Source organism: Balaenoptera borealis, assembly GCF_965194805.1.
Source record: "Balaenoptera borealis genome assembly, chromosome: 9".
Classification (NCBI taxonomy): domain Eukaryota; kingdom Metazoa; phylum Chordata; class Mammalia; order Artiodactyla; family Balaenopteridae; genus Balaenoptera; species Balaenoptera borealis.
Window position 1 is genome coordinate 80612102 of NC_138873.1, and position 24114 is coordinate 80636215.

The window sequence follows — 24114 nt, forward strand, 5'->3', positions numbered from 1 at the left end:
CGGCAAAACCTCGACAGTGATGCCCTTGGCCAAAAAGGGCGTATGCGTTTTTTCCTGAGTATATTCAGGAAAAAACGCATACGCCCTTTTTGGCCAACCAAGCAACCTGGAAAGGCAAATCAGCGCTACAAAGAAGTCTCGCTTCCCATTGGTCAAAAGGGCCATGCTGAATAAAGTGTCAGAACCAGAAATGCAGGAGAGGCCATGGAGAAATGGGAGCCTTGCTACGCTGATGGGCGGGACGTAAATTGCCAACAGCCACTCTGGAGAAGTGTACGGTGTGTCCTGAAACATCTAAAAAACTCAGCTTAGAGAGCTTGGGCACTTCCACTCATGGGCGTATAAATTGGGAAAACTAAAAATCAGCAAGACACAGGCACCCCAAAGTTTTGGGCTACTCTGTTGACAAGAACCTCCACTTCGTTACACCTTAAATATCCCAGGAAAGAGAAGAATGGATAAAGAAGTTGTGGTCCTTATGTACAATGGAATATCACTCAGCCATGAAATCAATGTCATAAGGCTAGTAGCAGCATGATGAGTGGATTTAGGTATGACGATTCTAAGTGAAATAAATCACACAGAAAAAGACACTTATAATAAGATATCACTTATAGAGGGAATGTAAAAACCGCTACCCTTGAACTGAATTACAAAACAGAACAGAGTCACACGTTTAGAAAACACACTATGGCTGCTTAACGGGAAAGGTGAGGTGGGGTGATGCATAATACAAGGGTTTCAAATTAGCTCAGATATCGTTCCATAAACCCAATATGTAATAGACAAGACCTACTCCTTGCTCAGTGAACTGGACTCAACACCCCCTATTCACCGCCCAAGAATATATCTGACTAGTAAGAATCTTCAAACCTATGTATTGATATCTCTCTGTAAGTGAGTCAAGTGGGTATAAAGCGGCATAAACACAGCAGTGAAAAGCAGCTAAACCCCATTATAAAAATCAATTACTTTTCAAAACCCGTGAAACAAAGACAGTGAAAGAGAGAGAAATTGTTACAAAATTCGTTCAGGGGCTCTGATGCCACCTGGATTGAACATATCTAGACCCACAGCTGATTGAGACATAAGGGTGGACACTCTTGGGGCTGAGAGGTTTGGTGAGGTTGGGTGAGCAAACGCAGACCCTTTAAAGTAATACGGCGTGGTACCCATCCCATGGGTCCCAAATCTCCAGGTTCAAGGGCATCGTCCTACATTGAAAACATGCATGAGAAACCCCGAAGATGGCACACCGTGTGATCGGGAAAGGTTTCCAAAACGCACCTCATTTCTCATCTCCTTGTGTTCCGGTTCTCCATTCCAGCCGCTTTACTAGCAATCTCCCTCCTTGGAGAATCAGCACCTTTATCCTCCTGTTCCGTACAGGTTGCAATTTGTCCTGAGGATGAACGGGAAGAGGGGGAACCAATGAGAGACTAGCTCTAGGTGTTGGGACAGTCACAGGTCACTCTATTTTCCCATCAGGAAGAAGAATTAACTACAGGCTCAGCCTGCCGCCAGGAAGCAGAATACGGCCTGAAGCAATCCTGCGCTTTTGCGGCCAGCTCCCAAGAAAGCGAGTTGAAGAATGGAGCTCAGGGGCACTGCAATTCACAAACCTGCAGACTTAGAAATGATAACTCTCGTCCACAAATATATTGAGGGAAGGCAACGAAGAGGATTTGAAAGCAAGGCAGAATTGCAGGAAACAGATTTCAGGAGGTAGATTCGAATCGCCTTTAAAGCACAGGAAAAGCGGCAAAACCTCGACAATGATGCCCTTGGCCAAAAAGGGCGTATGCGTTTTTTCCTGAATATATTCAGGAAAAAACGCATACGCCCTTTTTGGCCAACCAAGCAACCTGGAAAGGCAAATCAGCGCTACAAAGAAGTCTCGCTTCCCATCGGTCAAAAGGGCCATGCTGAATAAAGGGTCAAAACCAGAAATGCAGGACAGGCCATGGAGAAATGGGAGCCTTGCTACGCTGATGGGCGGGATGTAAATTGCCAACAGCCACTCTGGAGAAGTGTACGGTGTGTCCTGAAACATCTAAAAAACTCAGCTTAGAGAGCATAGGGCACTTCCACTCATGGGCGTATAAATTGGGAAAACTAAAAGTCAGCAAGACACAGGCACCCCAAAGTTTTGGGCTACTCTGTTGACAAGAACCTCCACTTCGTTACACCTTAAATATCCCAGGAAAGAGAAGAATGCATAAAGAAGATGTGATCCTTATATACAATGGAATATCACTCAGCCATGAAATCAATGTCATAAGGCTAGTAGCAGCATGATGAGTGGATTTAGGTATGACGATTCTAAGTGAAATAAGTCACACAGAAAAAGACACTTATCATGAGATATCACTTATAGAGGGAATGTAAAAACCGCTACCCTTGAACTGAATTACAAAACAGAACAGAATCACACGTTTAGAAAACAGACTATGGCTGCTTAACGGGAAAGGTGAGGTGGGGTGATGCATAAAACAAGGGTTTCAAATTAGCTCAGATATCGTTCCATAAACCCAATATGTAAGAGACAAGACCTACTCCTTGCTCAGTGAACTGGACTCAACACCCCCTATTCACCGCCCAAGAATATATCTGACTAGTAAGAATCTTCAAACCTATGTATTGATATCTCTCTGTAAGTGAGTCAAGTGGGTGTAAAGCGGCATAAACACAGCAGTGAAAAGCAGCTAAACCCCATTATAAAAATCAATTACTTTTCAAAACCCGTGAAACAAAGACAGTGAAAGAGAGAGAAATTCTTAGGAAATTCGTTCAGGGGTTGTGATGCCACCTGGATTGATCATATCTAGACCCACAGCTGATTGAGACATATGGGTGGACACTCTTGGGGCTGAGAGGTTTGGTGAGGTTGGGTGAGCTAACGCAGACCCTTTAAATTAATACGGCGTGGTACCCATCCCATGGGTCCCAAATCTCCAGGTTCAAGGGCATCGTCCTACATTGAAAACATGCATGAGAAACCCCGAAGATGGCACACCGTGTGATCGGGAAAGGTTTCTAAAACGCACCTCATTTCTCATCTCCTTGTGCTCCGGCTCGCCATTCCAGCCGCTTTACTAGCAATCTTTCTCCTTGGAGAATCAGCACCTTTATCCTCCTGTTCCGTACAGGTTGCAATTTGTCCTGAGGATGAACGGGAAGAGGGGGAACCAATGAGAGACTAGCTCTAGGTGTTGGGACAGGCACAGGTCACTCTGTTTTCCCATCAGAAAGAAGAATTAACCACAGGCTCAGCCTGCCGCCAGGAACCAGAATACGGCCTGAAGCAATCCTGCGCTTTTGCGGCCAGCTCCCAAGAAAGAGAGTTGAATAATGGAGCTCAGGGGCACTGCAATTCACAAACCTGCAGACTTAGAAATGATAACTCTCGTCCACAAATATATTGAGGGAAGGCAACGAAGAGGATTTGAAAGCAAGGCAGAATTGCAGGAAACAGATTTCAGGAGGTAGATTCGAATCGCCTTTAAAGCACAGGAAAAGCGGCAAAACCTCGACAGTGATGCCCTTGGCCAAAAAGGGCGTATGCGTTTTTTCCTGAGTATATTCAGGAAAAAACGCATACGCCCTTTTTGGCCAACCAAGCAACCTGGAAAGGCAAATCAGCGCTACAAAGAAGTCTCGCTTCCCATTGGTCCAAAGGGCCATGCTGAATAAAGTGTTCAGAACCAGAAATGCAGGACAGGTCATGGAGAAATGGGAGCCTTGCTACGTTGATGGGCGGGACGTAAATTGTCAACAGCCACTCTGGAGAAGTGTACGGTGTGTCCTGAAACATCTAAAAAACTCAGCTTAGAGAGCTTGGGCACTTCCACTCATGGGCGTATAAATTGGGAAAACTAAAAATCAGCAAGACACAGGCACCCCAAAGTTTTGGGCTACTGTGTTGACAAAAACCTCCACTTCATTACACCTTAAATATCCGAGGAAAGACAAGAATGGATAAAGAAGTTGTGGTCCTTATGTACAATGGAATATCACTCAGCCATGAAATCAATGTCATAAGGCTAGTAGCAGCATGATGAGTGGATTTAGGTATGACGATTCTAAGTGAAATAAATCACACAGAAAAGGACACTTATCATAAGATATCACTTATAGAGGGAATGTAAAAACCGCTACCCTTGAACTGAATTACAAAACAGAACAGAGTCACACGTTTAGAAAACACACTATGGCTGCTTAACGGGAAAGGTGAGGTGGGGTGATGCATAAAACAAGGGTTTCAAATTAGCTCAGATACCGTTCCATAAACCCAATATGTAATAGACAAGACCTACTCCTTGCTCAGTGAACTGGACTCAACACCCCCTATTCACCGCCCAAGATTATATCTGACTAGTAAGAATCTTCAAACCTATGTATTGATATCTCTCTGTAAGTGAGTCAAGTGGGTATAAAGCGGCATAAACACAGCAGTGAAAAGCAGCTAAACCCCATTATAAAAATCAATTACTTTTCAAAACCCGTGAAACAAAGACAGTGAAAGAGAGAGAAATTCTTACAAAATTCGTTCAGGGTCTGTGATGCCACCTGGATTGACCATATCTAGACCCACAGCTGATTGAGACATATGGGTGGACACTCTTGGGGCTGAGAGGTTTGGTGAGGTTGGGTGAGCTAACGCAGACCCTTTAAATTAATACGGCGTGGTACCCATCCCATGGGTCCCAAATCTCCAGGTTCAAGGGCATCGTCCTACATTGAAAACATGCATGAGAAACCCCGAAGATGGCACACCGTGTGATCGGGAAAGGTTTCTAAAACGCACCTCATTTCTCATTTCCTTGTGCTCCGGTTCGCCATTCCAGCCGCTTTACTAGCAATCTCTCTCCTTGGAGAATCAGCACCTTTATCCTCCTGTTCCGTACAGGTTGCAATTTGTCCTGAGGATGAACGGGAAGAGGGGGAACCAATGAGAGACTAGCTCTAGGTGTAGGGACAGGCACAGGTCACTCTATTTTCCCATCAGGAAGAAGAATTAACCACAGGCTCAGCCTGCCGCCAGGAACCAGAATACGGCCTGAAGCAATCCTGCGCTTTTGCGGCCAGCTCCCCAGAAAGCGAGTTGAAAAATGGAGCTCAGGGGCACTGCAATTCACAAACCGGTAGACTTAGAAATGATAACTCTCGTCCACAAATATATTGAGGGAAGGCAACGAAGAGGATTTGAAAGCAAGGCAGAATTGCAGGAAACAGATTTCAGGAGGTAGATTCGAATCGCCTTTAAAGCACAGGAAAAGCGGCAAAACCTCGACAATGATGCCCTTGGCCAAAAAGGGCGTATGCGTTTTTTCCTGAATATATTCAGGAAAAAACGCATACGCCCTTTTTGGCCAACCAAGCAACCTGGAAAGGCAAATCAGCGCTACAAAGAAGTCTCGCTTCCCATCGGTCAAAAGGGCCATGCTGAATAAAGTGTCAAAACCAGAAATGCAGGACAGGCCATGGAGAAATGGGAGCGTTGCTACGCTGATGGGCGGGACGTAAATTGCCAACAGCCACTCTGGAGAAGTGTACGGTGTGTCCTGAAACATCTAAAAAACTCAGCTTAGAGAGCTTGGGCCCTTCCACTCATGGGCGTATAAATTGGGAAAACTAAAAATCAGCAAGACACAGGCACCCCAAAGTTTTGGGCTACTCTGTTGACAAAAACCTCCACTTCATTACACCTTAAATATCCGAGGAAAGAGAAGAATGGATAAAGAAGTTGTGGTCCTTATGTACAATGGAATATCACTCAGCCATGAAATCAATGTCATAAGGCTAGTAGCAGCATGATGAGTGGATTTAGGTATGACGATTCTAAGTGAAATAAATCACACAGAAAAAGACACTTATCATAAGATATCACTTATAGAGAGAATGTAAAAACCGCTACCCTTGAACTGCATTACAAAACAGAACAGAGTCACACGTTTAGAAAACACACTATGGCTGCTTAACGGGAAAGGTGAGGTGGGGTGATGCATAAATCAAGGGTTTCAAATTAGCTCAGATACCGTTCCATAAACCCAATATGTAATAGACAAGACCTACTCCTTGCTCAGTGAACTGGACTCAACACCCCCTATTCACCGCCCAAGAATATATCTGACTAGTAAGAATCTTCAAACCTATGTATTGATATCTCTCTGTAAGTGAGTCAAGTGGGTATAAAGCGGCATAAACACAGCAGTGAAAAGCAGCTAAACCCCATTATAAAAATCAATTACTTTTCAAAACCCGTGAAACAAAGACAGTGAAAGAGAGAGAAATTCTTACAAAATTCGTTCAGGGGCTGTGAAGCCACCTGGATTGACCATATCTAGACCCACAGCTGTTTGAGACATATGGGTGGACACTCTTGGGGCTGAGAGGTTTGGTGAGGTTGGGTGAGCTAACGCAGACCCTTTAAATTAATACGGCGTGGTACCCATCCCATGGGTCCCAAATCTCCAGGTTCAAGGGCATCGTCCTACATTGAAAACATGCATGAGAAACCCCGAAGATGGCACACCGTGTGATGGGGAAAGGTTTCTAAAACGCACCTCATTTCTCATCTCCTTGTGCTCCGGTTCGCCATTCCAGCCGCTTTACTAGCAATCTCTCTCCTTGGAGAATCAGCACCTTTATCCTCCTGTTCCGTACAGGTTGCAATTTGTCCTGAGGATGAACGGGAAGAGGGGGAACCAATGAGAGACTAGCTCTAGGTGTTGGGACAGGCACAGGTCACTCTGTTTTCCCATCAGGAAGAAGAATTAACCACAGGCTCAGCCTGCCGCCAGGAAGCAGAATACGGCCTGAAGCAATCCTGCGCTTTTGCGGCCAGCTCCCAAGAAAGCGAGTTGAATAATGGAGCTCAGGGGCACTGCAATTCACAAACCTGCAGACTTAGAAATGATAACTCTCGTCCACAAATATATTGAGGGAAGGCAACGAAGAGGATTTGAAAGCAAGGCAGAATTGCAGGAAACAGATTTCAGGAGGTAGATTCGAATCGCCTTTAAAGCACAGGAAAAGCGGCAAAACCTCGACAATGATGCCCTTGGCCAAAAAGGGCGTATGCGTTTTTTCCTGAATATATTCAGGAAAAAACGCATACGCCCTTTTTGGCCAACCAAGCAACCTGGAAAGGCAAATCAGCGCTACAAAGAAGTCTCGCTTCCCATCGGTCAAAAGGGCCATGCTGAATAAAGTGTCAAAACCAGAAATGCAGGACAGGCCATGGAGAAATGGGAGCCTTGCTACGCTGATGGGCGGGACGTAAATTGCCAACAGCCACTCTGGAGAAGTGTACGGTGTGTCCTGAAACATCTAAAAAACTCAGCTTAGAGAGCTTGGGCACTTCCACTCATGGGCGTATAAATTGGGAAAACTAAAAATCAGCAAGACACAGGCACCCCAAAGTTTTGGGCTACTCTGTTGACAAAAACCTCCACTTCATTACACCTTAAATATCCGAGGAAAGAGAAGAATGGATAAAGAAGTTGTGGTCCTTATGTACAATGGAATATCACTCAGCCATGAAATCAATGTCATAAGGCTAGTAGCAGCATGATGAGTGGATTTAGGTATGACGATTCTAAGTGAAATAAATCACACAGAAAAAGACACTTATCATAAGATATCACTTATAGAGAGAATGTAAAAACCGCTACCCTTGAACTGCATTACAAAATAGAACAGAGTCACACGTTTAGAAAACACACTATGGCTGCTTAACGGGAAAGGTGAGGAGGGGTGATGCATAAATCAAGGGTTTCAAATTAGCTCAGATACCGTTCCATAAACCCAATATGTAATAGACAAGACCTACTCCTTGCTCAGTGAACTGGACTCAACACCCCCTATTCACCGCCCAAGAATATATCTGACTAGTAAGAATCTTCAAACCTATGTATTGATATCTCTCTGTAAGTGAGTCAAGTGGGTATAAAGCGGCATAAACACAGCAGTGAAAAGCAGCTAAACCCCATTATAAAAATCAATTACTTTTCAAAACCCGTGAAACAAAGACAGTGAAAGAGAGAGAAATTCTTACAAAATTCGTTCAGGGGCTGTGAAGCCACCTGGATTGACCATATCTAGACCCACAGCTGTTTGAGACATATGGGTGGACACTCTTGGGGCTGAGAGGTTTGGTGAGGTTGGGTGAGCTAACGCAGACCCTTTAAATTAATACGGCGTGGTACCCATCCCATGGGTCCCAAATCTCCAGGTTCAAGGGCATCGTCCTACATTGAAAACATGCATGAGAAACCCCGAAGATGGCACACCGTGTGATGGGGAAAGGTTTCTAAAACGCACCTCATTTCTCATCTCCTTGTGCTCCGGTTCGCCATTCCAGCCGCTTTACTAGCAATCTTTCTCCTTGGAGAATCAGCACCTTTATCCTCCTGTTCCGTACAGGTTGCAATTTGTCCTGAGGATGAACGGGATGAGGGGGAACCAATGAGAGACTAGCTCTAGGTGTTGGAACAGGCACAGGTCACTCTCTTTTCCCATCAGGAAGAAGAATTAACCACAGGCTCAGCCTGCCGCCAGGAACCAGAATACGGCCTGAAGCAATCCTGCGCTTTTGCGGCCAGCTCCCAAGAAAGCGAGTTGAAGAATGGAGCTCAGGGGCACTGCAATTCACAAACCTGCAGACTTAGAAATGATAACTCTCGTCCACAAATATATTGAGGGAAGGCAACGAAGAGGATTTGAAAGCAAGGCAGAATTGCAGGAAACAGATTTCAGGAGGTAGATTCGAATCGCCTTTAAAGCACAGGAAAAGCGGCAAAACCTCGACAATGATGCCCTTGGCCAAAAAGGGCGTATGCGTTTTTTCCTGAATATATTCAGGAAAAAACGCATACGCCCTTTTTGGCCAACCAAGCAACCTGGAAAGGCAAATCAGCGCTACAAAGAAGTCTCGCTTCCCATCGGTCAAAAGGGCCATGCTGAATAAAGTGTCAAAACCAGAAATGCAGGACAGGCCATGGAGAAATGGGAGCGTTGCTACGCTGATGGGCGGGACGTAAATTGCCAACAGCCACTCTGGAGAAGTGTACGGTGTGTCCTGAAACATCTAAAAAACTCAGCTTAGAGAGCTTGGGCCCTTCCACTCATGGGCGTATAAATTGGGAAAACTAAAAATCAGCAAGACACAGGCACCCCAAAGTTTTGGGCTACTCTGTTGACAAAAACCTCCACTTCATTACACCTTAAATATCCGAGGAAAGAGAAGAATGGATAAAGAAGTTGTGGTCCTTATGTACAATGGAATATCACTCAGCCATGAAATCAATGTCATAAGGCTAGTAGCAGCATGATGAGTGGATTTAGGTATGACGATTCTAAGTGAAATAAATCACACAGAAAAAGACACTTATCATAAGATATCACTTATAGAGAGAATGTAAAAACCGCTACCCTTGAACTGCATTACAAAACAGAACAGAGTCACACGTTTAGAAAACACACTATGGCTGCTTAACGGGAAAGGTGAGGTGGGGTGATGCATAAATCAAGGGTTTCAAATTAGCTCAGATACCGTTCCATAAACCCAATATGTAATAGACAAGACCTACTCCTTGCTCAGTGAACTGGACTCAACACCCCCTATTCACCGCCCAAGAATATATCTGACTAGTAAGAATCTTCAAACCTATGTATTGATATCTCTCTGTAAGTGAGTCAAGTGGGTATAAAGCGGCATAAACACAGCAGTGAAAAGCAGCTAAACCCCATTATAAAAATCAATTACTTTTCAAAACCCGTGAAACAAAGACAGTGAAAGAGAGAGAAATTCTTACAAAATTCGTTCAGGGGCTGTGAAGCCACCTGGATTGACCATATCTAGACCCACAGCTGTTTGAGACATATGGGTGGACACTCTTGGGGCTGAGAGGTTTGGTGAGGTTGGGTGAGCTAACGCAGACCCTTTAAATTAATACGGCGTGGTACCCATCCCATGGGTCCCAAATCTCCAGGTTCAAGGGCATCGTCCTACATTGAAAACATGCATGAGAAACCCCGAAGATGGCACACCGTGTGATGGGGAAAGGTTTCTAAAACGCACCTCATTTCTCATCTCCTTGTGCTCCGGTTCGCCATTCCAGCCGCTTTACTAGCAATCTCTCTCCTTGGAGAATCAGCACCTTTATCCTCCTGTTCCGTACAGGTTGCAATTTGTCCTGAGGATGAACGGGAAGAGGGGGAACCAATGAGAGACTAGCTCTAGGTGTTGGGACAGGCACAGGTCACTCTGTTTTCCCATCAGGAAGAAGAATTAACCACAGGCTCAGCCTGCCGCCAGGAAGCAGAATACGGCCTGAAGCAATCCTGCGCTTTTGCGGCCAGCTCCCAAGAAAGCGAGTTGAATAATGGAGCTCAGGGGCACTGCAATTCACAAACCTGCAGACTTAGAAATGATAACTCTCGTCCACAAATATATTGAGGGAAGGCAACGAAGAGGATTTGAAAGCAAGGCAGAATTGCAGGAAACAGATTTCAGGAGGTAGATTCGAATCGCCTTTAAAGCACAGGAAAAGCGGCAAAACCTCGACAATGATGCCCTTGGCCAAAAAGGGCGTATGCGTTTTTTCCTGAATATATTCAGGAAAAAACGCATACGCCCTTTTTGGCCAACCAAGCAACCTGGAAAGGCAAATCAGCGCTACAAAGAAGTCTCGCTTCCCATCGGTCAAAAGGGCCATGCTGAATAAAGTGTCAAAACCAGAAATGCAGGACAGGCCATGGAGAAATGGGAGCCTTGCTACGCTGATGGGCGGGACGTAAATTGCCAACAGCCACTCTGGAGAAGTGTACGGTGTGTCCTGAAACATCTAAAAAACTCAGCTTAGAGAGCTTGGGCACTTCCACTCATGGGCGTATAAATTGGGAAAACTAAAAATCAGCAAGACACAGGCACCCCAAAGTTTTGGGCTACTCTTTTGACAAGAACCTCCACTTCGTTACACCTTAAATATCCCAGGAAAGAGAAGAATGGATAAAGAAGTTGTGGTCCTTATGTACAATGGAATATCACTCAGCCATGAAATCAATGTCATAAGGCTAGTAGCAGCATAATGAGTGGATTTAGGTATGACGATTCTAAGTGAAATAAGTCACACAGAAAAAGACACTTATCATAAGATATCACTTATAGAGGGAATGTAAAAACCGCTACCCTTGAACTGAATTACAAAACAGAACAGAGTCACACGTTTAGAAAACACACTATGGCTGCTTAACGGGAAAGGTGAGGTGGGGTGATGCATAAAACAAGGGTTTCAAATTAGCTCAGATACCGTTCCATAAACCCAATATGTAAGAGACAAGACCTACTCCTTGCTCAGTGAACTGGACTCAACACCCCCTATTCACCGCCCAAGAATATATCTGACTAGTAAGAATCTTCAAACCTATGTATTGATATCTCTCTGTAAGTGAGTCAAGTGGGTATAAAGCGGCATAAACACAGCAGTGAAAAGCAGCTAAACCCCATTATAAAAATCAATTACTTTTCAAAACCCGTGAAACAAAGACAGTGGAAGAGAGAGAAATTCTTACAAAATTCGTTCAGGGGCTCTGATGCCACCTGGATTGACCATATCTAGACCCACAGCTGATTGAGACATAAGGGGGACACTCTTGGGGCTGAGAGGTTTGGTGAGGTTGGGTGAGCAAACGCAGACCCTTTAAATTAATACGGCGTGGTACCCATCCCATGGGTCCCAAATCTCCAGGTTCAAGGGCATCGTCCTACATTGAAAACATGCATGAGAAACCCCGAAGATGGCACACCGTGTGATGGGGAAAGGTTTCTAAAACGCACCTCATTTCTCATCTCCTTGTGCTCCGGCTCGCCATTCCAGCCGCTTTACTAGCAATCTTTCTCCTTGGAGAATCAGCACCTTTATCCTCCTGTTCCGTACAGGTTGCAATTTGTCCTGAGGATGAACGGGAAGAGGGGGAACCAATGAGAGACTAGCTCTAGGTGTTGGGACAGGCACAGGTCACTCTGTTTTCCCATCAGGAAGAAGAATTAACCACAGGCTCAGCCTGCCGCCAGGAACCAGAATACGGCCTGAAGCAATCCTGCGCTTTTGCGGCCAGCTCCCAAGAAAGAGAGTTGAATAATGGAGCTCAGGGGCACTGCAATTCACAAACCTGCAGACTTAGAAATGATAACTCTCGTCCACAAATATATTGAGGGAAGGCAACGAAGAGGATTTGAAAGCAAGGCAGAATTGCAGGAAACAGATTTCAGGAGGTAGATTCGAATCGCCTTTAAAGCACAGGAAAAGCGGCAAAACCTCGACAGTGATGCCCTTGGCCAAAAAGGGCGTATGCGTTTTTTCCTGGGTATATTCAGGAAAAAACGCATACGCCCTTTTTGGCCAACCAAGCAACCTGGAAAGGCAAATCAGCGCTACAAAGAAGTCTCGCTTCCCATTGGTCCAAAGGGCCATGCTGAATAAAGTGTCAGAACCAGAAATGCAGGACAGGTCATGGAGAAATGGGAGCCTTGCTACGTTGATGGGCGGGACGTAAATTGTCAACAGCCACTCTGGAGAAGTGTACGGTGTGTCCTGAAACATCTAAAAAACTCAGCTTAGAGAGCTTGGGCACTTCCACTCATGGGCGTATAAATTGGGAAAACTAAAAATCAGCAAGACACAGGCACCCCAAAGTTTTGGGCTACTCTGTTGACAAAAACCTCCACTTCATTACACCTTAAATATCCGAGGAAAGAGAAGAATGGATAAAGAAGTTGTGGTCCTTATGTACAATGGAATATCACTCAGCCATGAAATCAATGTCATAAGGCTAGTAGCAGCATGATGAGTGGATTTAGGTATGACGATTCTAAGTGAAATAAATCACACAGAAAAAGACACTTATCATAAGATATCACTTATAGAGAGAATGTAAAAACCGCTACCCTTGAACTGCATTACAAAATAGAACAGAGTCACACGTTTAGAAAACACACTATGGCTGCTTAACGGGAAAGGTGAGGAGGGGTGATGCATAAATCAAGGGTTTCAAATTAGCTCAGATACCGTTCCATAAACCCAATATGTAATAGACAAGACCTACTCCTTGCTCAGTGAACTGGACTCAACACCCCCTATTCACCGCCCAAGAATATATCTGACTAGTAAGAATCTTCAAACCTATGTATTGATATCTCTCTGTAATTGAGTCAAGTGGGTATAAAGCGGCATAAACACAGCAGTGAAAAGCAGCTAAACCCCATTATAAAAATCAATTACTTTTCAAAACCCGTGAAACAAAGACAGTGAAAGAGAGAGAAATTCTTACAAAATTCGTTCAGGGGCTGTGAAGCCACCTGGATTGACCATATCTAGACCCACAGCTGTTTGAGACATATGGGTGGACACTCTTGGGGCTGAGAGGTTTGGTGAGGTTGGGTGAGCTAACGCAGACCCTTTAAATTAATACGGCGTGGTACCCATCCCATGGGTCCCAAATCTCCAGGTTCAAGGGCATCGTCCTACATTGAAAACATGCATGAGAAACCCCGAAGATGGCACACCGTGTGATGGGGAAAGGTTTCTAAAACGCACCTCATTTCTCATCTCCTTGTGCTCCGGTTCGCCATTCCAGCCGCTTTACTAGCAATCTTTCTCCTTGGAGAATCAGCACCTTTATCCTCCTGTTCCGTACAGGTTGCAATTTGTCCTGAGGATGAACGGGAAGAGGGGGAACCAATGAGAGACTAGCTCTAGGTGTTGGGACAGGCACAGGTCACTCTGTTTTCCCATCAGGAAGAAGAATTAACCACAGGCTCAGCCTGCCGCCAGGAACCAGAATACGGCCTGAAGCAATCCTGCGCTTTTGCGGCCAGCTCCCAAGAAAGAGAGTTGAATAATGGAGCTCAGGGGCACTGCAATTCACAAACCTGCAGACTTAGAAATGATAACTCTCGTCCACAAATATATTGAGGGAAGGCAACGAAGAGGATTTGAAAGCAAGGCAGAATTGCAGGAAACAGATTTCAGGAGGTAGATTCGAATCGCCTTTAAAGCACAGGAAAAGCGGCAAAACCTCGACAGTGATGCCCTTGGCCAAAAAGGGCGTATGCGTTTTTTCCTGAATATATTCAGGAAAAAACGCATACGCCCTTTTTGGCCAACCAAGCAACCTGGAAAGGCAAATCAGCGCTACAAAGAAGTCTCGCTTCCCATCGGTCAAAAGGGCCATGCTGAATAAAGTGTCAAAACCAGAAATGCAGGACAGGTCATGGAGAAATGGGAGCCTTGCTACGCTGATGGGCGGGACGTAAATTGTCATCAGCCACTCTGGAGAAGTGTACGGTGTGTCCTGAAACATCTAAAAAACTCAGCTTAGAGAGCTTGGGCACTTCCACTCATGGGCGTATAAATTGGGAAAACTAAAAATCAGCAAGACACAGGCACCCCAAAGTTTTGGGCTACTGTGTTGACAAAAACCTCCACTTCATTACACCTTAAATATCCGAGGAAAGACAAGAATGGATAAAGAAGTTGTGGTCCTTATGTACAATGGAATATCACTCAGCCATGAAATCAATGTCATAAGGCTAGTAGCAGCATGATGAGTGGATTTAGGTATGACGATTCTAAGTGAAATAAATCACACAGAAAAAGACACTTATCATAAGATATCACTTATAGAGGGAATGTAAAAACCGCTACCCTTGAACTGAATTACATAACAGAACAGAGTCACACGTTTAGAAAACACACTATGGCTGCTTAACGGGAAAGGTGAGGTGGGGTGATGCATAAATCAAGGGTTTCAAATTAGCTCAGATACCGTTCCATAAACCAAATATGTAATAGACAAGACCTACTCCTTGCTCAGTGAACTGGACTCAACACCCCCTATTCACCGCCCAAGATTATATCTGACTAGTAAGAATTTTCAAACCTATGTATTGATATCTCTCTGTAAGTGAGTCAAGTGGGTATAAAGCGGCATAAACACAGCAGTGAAAAGCAGCTAAACCCCATTATAAAAATCAATTACTTTTCAAAACCCGTGAAACAAAGACAGTGAAAGAGAGAGAAATTCTTACAAACTTCGTTCAGGGTCTGTGATGCCACCTGGATTGACCATATCTAGAACCACAGCTGATTGAGACATATGGGTGGACACTCTTGGGGCTGAGAGGTTTGGTGAGGTTGGGTGAGCTAACGCAGACCCTTTAAATTAATACGGCGTGGTACCCATCCCATGGGTCCCAAATCTCCAGGTTCAAGGGCATCGTCCTACATTGAAAACATGCATGAGAAACCCCGAAGATGGCACACCGTGTGATCGGGAAAGGTTTCTAAAACGCACCTCATTTCTCATTTCCTTGTGCTCCGGTTCGCCATTCCAGCCGCTTTACTAGCAATCTCTCTCCTTGGAGAATCAGCACCTTTATCCTCCTGTTCCGTACAGGTTGCAATTTGTCCTGAGGATGAACGGGATGAGGGGGAACCAATGAGAGACTAGCTCTAGGTGTTGGAACAGGCACAGGTCACTCTCTTTTCCCATCAGGAAGAAGAATTAACCACAGGCTCAGCCTGCCGCCAGGAACCAGAATACGGCCTGAAGCAATCCTGCGCTTTTGCGGCCAGCTCCCAAGAAAGCGAGTTGAAGAATGGAGCTCAGGGGCACTGCAATTCACAAACCTGCAGACTTAGAAATGATAACTCTCGTCCACAAATATATTGAGGGAAGGCAACGAAGAGGATTTGAAAGCAAGGCAGAATTGCAGGAAACAGATTTCAGGAGGTAGATTCGAATCGCCTTTAAAGCACAGGAAAAGCGGCAAAACCTCGACAATGATGCCCTTGGCCAAAAAGGGCGTATGCGTTTTTTCCTGAATATATTCAGGAAAAAACGCATACGCCCTTTTTGGCCAACCAAGCAACCTGGAAAGGCAAATCAGCGCTACAAAGAAGTCTCGCTTCCCATCGGTCAAAAGGGCCATGCTGAATAAAGTGTCAAAACCAGAAATGCAGGACAGGCCATGGAGAAATGGGAGCCTTGCTACGCTGATGGGCGGGACGTAAATTGCCAACAGCCACTCTGGAGAAGTGTACGGTGTGTCCTGAAACATCTAAAAAACTCAGCTTAGAGAGCTTGGGCACTTCCACTCATGGGCGTATAAATTGGGAAAACTAAAAATCAGCAAGACACAGGCACCCCAAAGTTTTGGGCTACTCTGTTGACAAAAACCTCCACTTCATTACACCTTAAATATCCGAGGAAAGAGAAGAATGGATAAAGAAGATGTGGTCCTTATGTACAATGGAATATCACTCAGCCATGAAATCAATGTCATAAGGCTAGTAGCAGCATGATGAGTGGATTTAGGTATGACGATTCTAAGTGAAATAAATCACACAGAAAAAGACACTTATCATAAGATATCACTTATAGAGGGAATGTAAAAACCGCTACCCTTGAACTGCATTACAAAATAGAACAGAGTCACACGTTTAGAAAACACACTATGGCTGCTTAACGGGAAAGGTGAGGTGGGGTGATGCATAAATCAAGGGTTTCAAATTAGCTCAGATACCGTTCCATAAACCCAATATGTAATAGACAAGACCTACTCCTTGCTCAGTGAACTGGACTCAACACCCCCTATTCACCGCCCAAGAATATATCTGACTAGTAAGAATCTTCAAACCTATGTATTGATATCTCTCTGTAAGTGAGTCAAGTGGGTATAAAGCGGCATAAACACAGCAGTGAAAAGCAGCTAAACCCCATTATAAAAATCAATTACTTTTCAAAACCCGTGAAACAAAGACAGTGAAAGAGAGAGAAATTCTTACAAAATTCGTTCAGGGGCTGTGAAGCCACCTGGATTGACCATATCTAGACCCACAGCTGTTTGAGACATATGGGTGGACACTCTTGGGGCTGAGAGGTTTGGTGAGGTTGGGTGAGCTAACGCAGACCCTTTAAATTAATACGGCGTGGTACCCATCCCATGGGTCCCAAATCTCCAGGTTCAAGGGCATCGTCCTACATTGAAAACATGCATGAGAAACCCCGAAGATGGCACACCGTGTGATGGGGAAAGGTTTCTAAAACGCACCTCATTTCTCATCTCCTTGTGCTCCGGCTCGCCATTCCAGCCGCTTTACTAGCAATCTTTCTCCTTGGAGAATCAGCACCTTTATCCTCCTGTTCCGTACAGGTTGCAATTTGTCCTGAGGATGAACGGGAAGAGGGGGAACCAATGAGAGACTAGCTCTAGGTGTTGGGACAGTCACAGGTCACTCTGTTTTCCCATCAGGAAGAAGAATTAACCACAGGCTCAGCCTGCCGCCAGGAAGCAGAATACGGCCTGAAGCAATCCTGCGCTTTTGCGGCCAGCTCCCAAGAAAGAGAGTTGAATAATGGAGCTCAGGGGCACTGCAATTCACAAACCTGCAGACTTAGAAATGATAACTCTCGTCCACAAATATATTGAGGGAAGGCAACGAAGAGGATTTGAAAGCAAGGCAGAATTGCAGGAAACAGATTTCAGGAGGTAGATTCGAATCGCCTTTAAAGCACAGGAAAAGCGGCAAAACCTCGACAGTGATGCCCTTGGCCAAAAAGGGCGTATGCGTTTTTTCCTGAATATATTCAGGAAAAAACGCATACGCCCTTTTTGGCCAACCAAGCAACCTGGAAAGGCAAATCAGCGCTACAAAGAAGTCTCGCTTCCCATTGGTCAAAAGGGCCATGCTGAATAAAGTGTCAAAACCAGAAATGCAGGACAGGTCATGGAGAAATGGGAGCCTTGCTACGCTGATGGGCGGGACGTAAATTGTCATCAGCCACTCTGGAGAAGTGTACGGTGTGTCCTGAAACATCTAAAAAACTCAGCTTAGAGAGCTTGGGCACTTCCACTCATGGGCGTATAAATTGGGAAAACTAAAAATCAGCAAGACACAGGCACCCCAAAGTTTTGGGCTACTGTGTTGACAAAAACCTCCACTTCATTACACCTTAAATATCCAGGAAAGACAAGAATGGATAAAGAAGTTGTGGTCCTTATGTACAATGGAATATCACTCAGCCATGAAATCAATGTCATAAGGCTAGTAGCAGCATGATGAGTGGATTTAGGTATGACGATTCTAAGTGAAATAAATCACACAGAAAAAGACACTTATCATAAGATATCACTTATAGAGGGAATATAAAAACCGCTACCCTTGAACTGAATTACAAAACAGAACAGAGTCACACGTTTAGAAAACACACTATGGCTGCTTAACGGGAAAGGTGAGGTGAGGTGATGCATAAATCAAGGGTTTCAAATTAGCTCAGATACCGTTCCATAAACCCAATATGTAATAGACAAGACCTACTCCTTGCTCAGTGAACTGGACTCAACACCCCCTATTCACCGCCCAAGATTATATCTGACTAGTAAGAATCTTCAAACCTATGTATTGATATCTCTCTGTAAGTGAGTCAAGTGGGTATAAAGCGGCATAAACACAGCAGTGAAAAGCAGCTAAACCCCATTATAAAAATCAATTACTTTTCAAAACCGGTGAAACAAAGACAGTGAAAGAGAGAGAAATTCTTACAAAATTCGTTCAGGGGCTGTGATGCCACCTGGATTGACCATATCTAGACCCACAGCTGTTTGAGACATATGGGTGGACACTCTTGGGGCTGAGAGGTTTGGTGAGGTTGGGTGAGCTAACGCAGACCCTTTAAATTAATACGGCGTGGTACCCATCCCATGGGTCCCAAATCTCCAGGTTCAAGGGCATCGTCCTACATTGAAAACATGCATGAGAAACCCCGAAGATGGCACACCGTGTGATGGGGAAAGGTTTCTAAAACGCACCTCATTTCTCATCTCCTTGTGCTCCGGTTCGCCATTCCAGCCGCTTTACTAGCAATCTCTCTCCTTGGAGAATCAGCACCTTTATCCTCCTGTTCCGTACAGGTTGCAATTTGTCCTGAGGATGAACGGGAAGAGGGGGAACCAATGAGAGACTAGCTCTAGGTGTTGGGACAGGCACAGGTCACTCTGTTTTCCCATCAGGAAGAAGAATTAACCACAGGCTCAGCCTGCCACCAGGAACCAGAATACGGCCTGAAGCAATCCTGCGCTTTTGCGGCCAGCTCCCAAGAAAGCGAGTTGAAGAATGGAGCTCAGGGGCACTGCAATTCACAAACCTGCAGACTTAGAAATGATAACTCTCGTCCACAAATATATTGAGGGAAGGCAACGAAGAGGATTTGAAAGCAAGGCAGAATTGCAGGAAACAGATTTCAGGAGGTAGATTCGAATCGCCTTTAAAGCACAGGAAAAGCGGCAAAACCTCGACAATGATGCCCTTGGCCAAAAAGGGCGTATGCGTTTTTTCCTGAATATATTCAGGAAAAAACGCATACGCCCTTTTTGGCCAACCAAGCAACCTGGAAAGGCAAATCAGCACTACAAAGAAGTCTCGCTTCCCATCGGTCAAAAGGGCCATGCTGAATAAAGTGTCAAAACCAGAAATGCAGGACAGGCCATGGAGAAATGGGAGCCTTGCTAAGCTGATGGGCGGGACGTAAATTGCCAACAACCACTCTGGAGAAGTGTACGGTGTGTCCTGAAACATCTAAAAAACTCAGCTTAGAGAGCTTGGGCACTTCCACTCATGGGCGTATAAATTGGGAAAACTAAAAATCAGCAAGACACAGGCACCCCAAAGTTTTGGGCTACTGTGTTGACAAAAACCTCCACTTCATTACACCTTAAATATCCGAGGAAAGACAAGAATGGATAAAGAAGTTGTGGTCCTTATGTACAATGGAATATCACTCAGCCATGAAATCAATGTCATAAGGCTAGTAGCAGCATGATGAGTGGATTTAGGTATGACGATTCTAAGTGAAATAAATCACACAGAAAAAGACACTTATCATAAGATATCACTTATAGAGGGAATATAAAAACCGCTACCCTTGAACTGAATTACAAAACAGAACAGAGTCACACGTTTAGAAAACACACTATGGCTGCTTAACGGGAAAGGTGAGGTGGGGTGATGCATAAATCAAGGGTTTCAAATTAGCTCAGATACCGTTCCATAAACCCAATATGTAATAGACAAGACCTACTCCTTGCTCAGTGAACTGGACTCAACACCCCCTATTCACCGCCCAAGAATATATCTGACTAGTAAGAATCTTCAAACCTATGTATTGATATCTCTCTGTAAGTGAGTCAAGTGGGTGTAAAGCGGCATAAACACAGCAGTGAAAAGCAGCCAAACCCCATTATAAAAATCAATTACTTTTCAAAACCCGTGAAACAAAGACAGTGAAAGAGAGAGAAATTCTTACAAAATTCGTTCAGGGGCTGTGATGCCACCTGGATTGACCATATCTAGACCCACAGCTGTTTGAGACATATGGGTGGACACTCTTGGGGCTGAGAGGTTTGGTGAGGTTGGGTGAGCTAACGCAGACCCTTTAAATTAATACGGCGTGGTACCCATCCCATGGGTCCCAAATCTCCAGGTTCAAGGGCATCGTCCTACATTGAAAACATGCATGAGAAACCCCGAAGATGGTACACCGTGTGATCGGGAAAGGTTTCTAAAACGCACCTCATTTCTCATCTCCTTGTGCTCCGGTTCGCCATTCCAGCCGCTTTACTAGCAATCTCTCTCCTTGGAGAATCAGCACCTTTATCCTCCTGTTCCGTACAGGTTGCAATTTGTCCTGAGGATGAACGGGAAGAGGGGGAACCAATGAGAGACTAGCTCTAGGTGTTGGGACAGGCACAGGTCACTCTGTTTTCCCATCAGGAAGAAGAATTAACCACAGGCTCAGCCTGCCGCCAGGAACCAGAATACGGCCTGAAGCAATCCTGTGCTTTTGCGGCCAGCTCCCAAGAAAGAGAGTTGAATAATGGAGCTCAGGGGCACTGCAATTCACAAACCTGCAGACTTAGAAATGATAACTCTCGTCCACAAATATATTGAGGGAAGGCAACGAAGAGGATTTGAAAGCAAGGCAGAATTGCAGGAAACAGATTTCAGGAGGTAGATTCGAATCGCCTTTAAAGCACAGGAAAAGCGGCAAAACCTCGACAGTGATGCCCTTGGCCAAAAAGGGCGTATGCGTTTTTTCCTGAATATATTCAGGAAAAAACGCATACGCCCTTTTTGGCCAACCAAGCAACCTGGAAAGGCAAATCAGCGCTACAAAGAAGTCTCGCTTCCCATTGGTCAAAAGGGCCATGCTGAATAAAGTGTCAAAACCAGAAATGCAGGACAGGTCATGGAGAAATGGGAGCCTTGCTACGCTGATGGGCGGGACGTAAATTGTCAACAGCCACTCTGGAGAAGTGTACGGTGTGTCCTGAAACATCTAAAAAACTCAGCTTAGAGAGCTTGGGCACTTCCACTCATGGGCGTATAAATTGGGAAAACTAAAAATCAGCAAGACACAGGCACCCCAAAGTTTTGGGCTACTGTGTTGACAAAAACCTCCACTTCATTACACCTTAAATATCCGAGGAAAGACAAGAATGGATAAAGAAGTTGTGGTCCTTATGTACAATGGAATATCACTCAGCCATGAAATCAATGTCATAAGGCTAGTAGCAGCATGATGAGTGGATTTAGGTATGACGATTCTAAGTGAAATAAATCACACAGAAAAAGACACTTATCATAAGATATCACTTATAGAGGGAATATAAAAACCGCTACCCTTGAACTGAATTACAAAACAGAACAGAGTCACACGTTTAGAAAACACACTATGGCTGCTTAACGGGAAAGGTGAGGTGAGGTGATGCATAAATCAAGGGTTTCAAATTAGCTCAGATACCGTTCCATAAACCCAATATGTAATAGACAAGACCTACTCCTTGCTCAGTGAACTGGACTCAACACCCCCTATTCACCGCCCAAGATTATATCTGACTAGTAAGAATCTTCAAACCTATGTATTGATATCTCTCTGTAAGTGAGTCAAGTGGGTATAAAGCGGCATAAACACAGCAGTGAAAAGCAGCTAAACCCCATTATAAAAATCAATTACTTTTCAAAACCGGTGAAACAAAGACAGTGAAAGAGAGAGAAATTCTTACAAAATTCGTTCAGGGGCTGTGATGCCACCTGGATTGACCATATCTAGACCCACAGCTGTTTGAGACATATGGGTGGACACTCTTGGGGCTGAGAGGTTTGGTGAGGTTGGGTGAGCTAACGCAGACCCTTTAAATTAATACGGCGTGGTACCCATCCCATGGGTCCCAAATCTCCAGGTTCAAGGGCATCGTCCTACATTGAAAACATGCATGAGAAACCCCGAAGATGGCACACCGTGTGATGGGGAAAGGTTTCTAAAACGCACCTCATTTCTCATCTCCTTGTGCTCCGGTTCGCCATTCCAGCCGCTTTACTAGCAATCTCTCTCCTTGGAGAATCAGCACCTTTATCCTCCTGTTCCGTACAGGTTGCAATTTGTCCTGAGGATGAACGGGAAGAGGGGGAACCAATGAGAGACTAGCTCTAGGTGTTGGGACAGGCACAGGTCACTCTGTTTTCCCATCAGGAAGAAGAATTAACCACAGGCTCAGCCTGCCACCAGGAACCAGAATACGGCCTGAAGCAATCCTGCGCTTTTGCGGCCAGCTCCCAAGAAAGCGAGTTGAAGAATGGAGCTCAGGGGCACTGCAATTCACAAACCTGCAGACTTAGAAATGATAACTCTCGTCCACAAATATATTGAGGGAAGGCAACGAAGAGGATTTGAAAGCAAGGCAGAATTGCAGGAAACAGATTTCAGGAGGTAGATTCGAATCGCCTTTAAAGCACAGGAAAAGCGGCAAAACCTCGACAATGATGCCCTTGGCCAAAAAGGGCGTATGCGTTTTTTCCTGAATATATTCAGGAAAAAACGCATACGCCCTTTTTGGCCAACCAAGCAACCTGGAAAGGCAAATCAGCGCTACAAAGAAGTCTCGCTTCCCATCGGTCAAAAGGGCCATGCTGAATAAAGGGTCAAAACCAGAAATGCAGGACAGGCCATGGAGAAATGGGAGCCTTGCTACGCTGATGGACGGGACGTAAATTGCCAACAGCCACTCTGGAGAAGTGTACGGTGTGTCCTGAAACATCTAAAAAACTCAGCTTAGAGAGCTTGGGCACTTCCACTCATGGGCGTATAAATTGGGAAAACTAAAAATCAGCAAGACACAGGCACCCCAAAGTTTTGGGCTACTGTGTTGACAAGAACCTCCACTTCGTTACACCTTAAATATGCGAGGAAAGAGAAGAATGGATAAAGAAGTTGTGGTCCTTATGTACAATGGAATATGACTCAGCCATGAAATCAATGTCATAAGGCTAGTAGCCGCATGATGAGTGGATTTAGGTATGACGATTCTAAGTGAAATAAATCACACAGAAAAAGACACTTATCATAAGATATCACTTATAGAGGGAATGTAAAAACCGCTACCCTTGAACTGAATTACAAAACAGAACAGAGTCACACGTTTAAAAAACACACTATGGCTGCTTAACGGGAAAGGTGAGGTGGGGTGATGCATAAAACAAGGGTTTCAATTTAGCTCAGATATCGTTCCAGAAACCCAATATGTAATAGACAAGACCTACTCCTTGCTCAGTGAACTGGACTCAACACCCCCTATTCACCGCCCAAGAATATATCTGACTAGTAAGAATCTTCAAACCTATGTATTGATATCTCTCTGTAAGTGAGTCAAGTGGGTATAAAGCGGCATAAACACAGCAGTGAAAAGCAGCTAAACCCCATTATAAAAATCAATTACTTTTCAAAACCCGTGAAACAAAGACAGTGGAAGAGAGAGAAATTCTTACAAAATTCGTTCAGGGGCTCTGATGCCACCTGGATTGACCATATCTAGACCCACAGCTGATTGAGACATAAGGGTGGACACTCTTGGGGCTGAGAGGTTTGGTGAGGTTGGGTGAGCAAACGCAGACCCTTTAAAGTAATACGGCGTGGTACCCATCCCATGGGTCCCAAATCTCCAGGTTCAAGGGCATCGTCCTACATTGAAAACATGCATGAGATACCCCGAAG

The 24114-nt window shown here is 44.7% G+C and overlaps 1 long non-coding RNA gene across 1 annotated transcript in view; it reads right to left on the bottom strand.

The window, feature by feature from the left end:
- Positions 1-14928: 14928 nt before the first annotated feature.
- Positions 14929-24114, bottom strand: part of LOC309634650 — a 257308-nt gene continuing 248122 nt past the window's right edge. Inside the window, exon 2 of the long non-coding RNA XR_014248283.1 lies at positions 14929-15173. This is a non-coding gene — a long non-coding RNA (uncharacterized lncRNA). The remainder of the gene's footprint in view (positions 15174-24114) is intronic.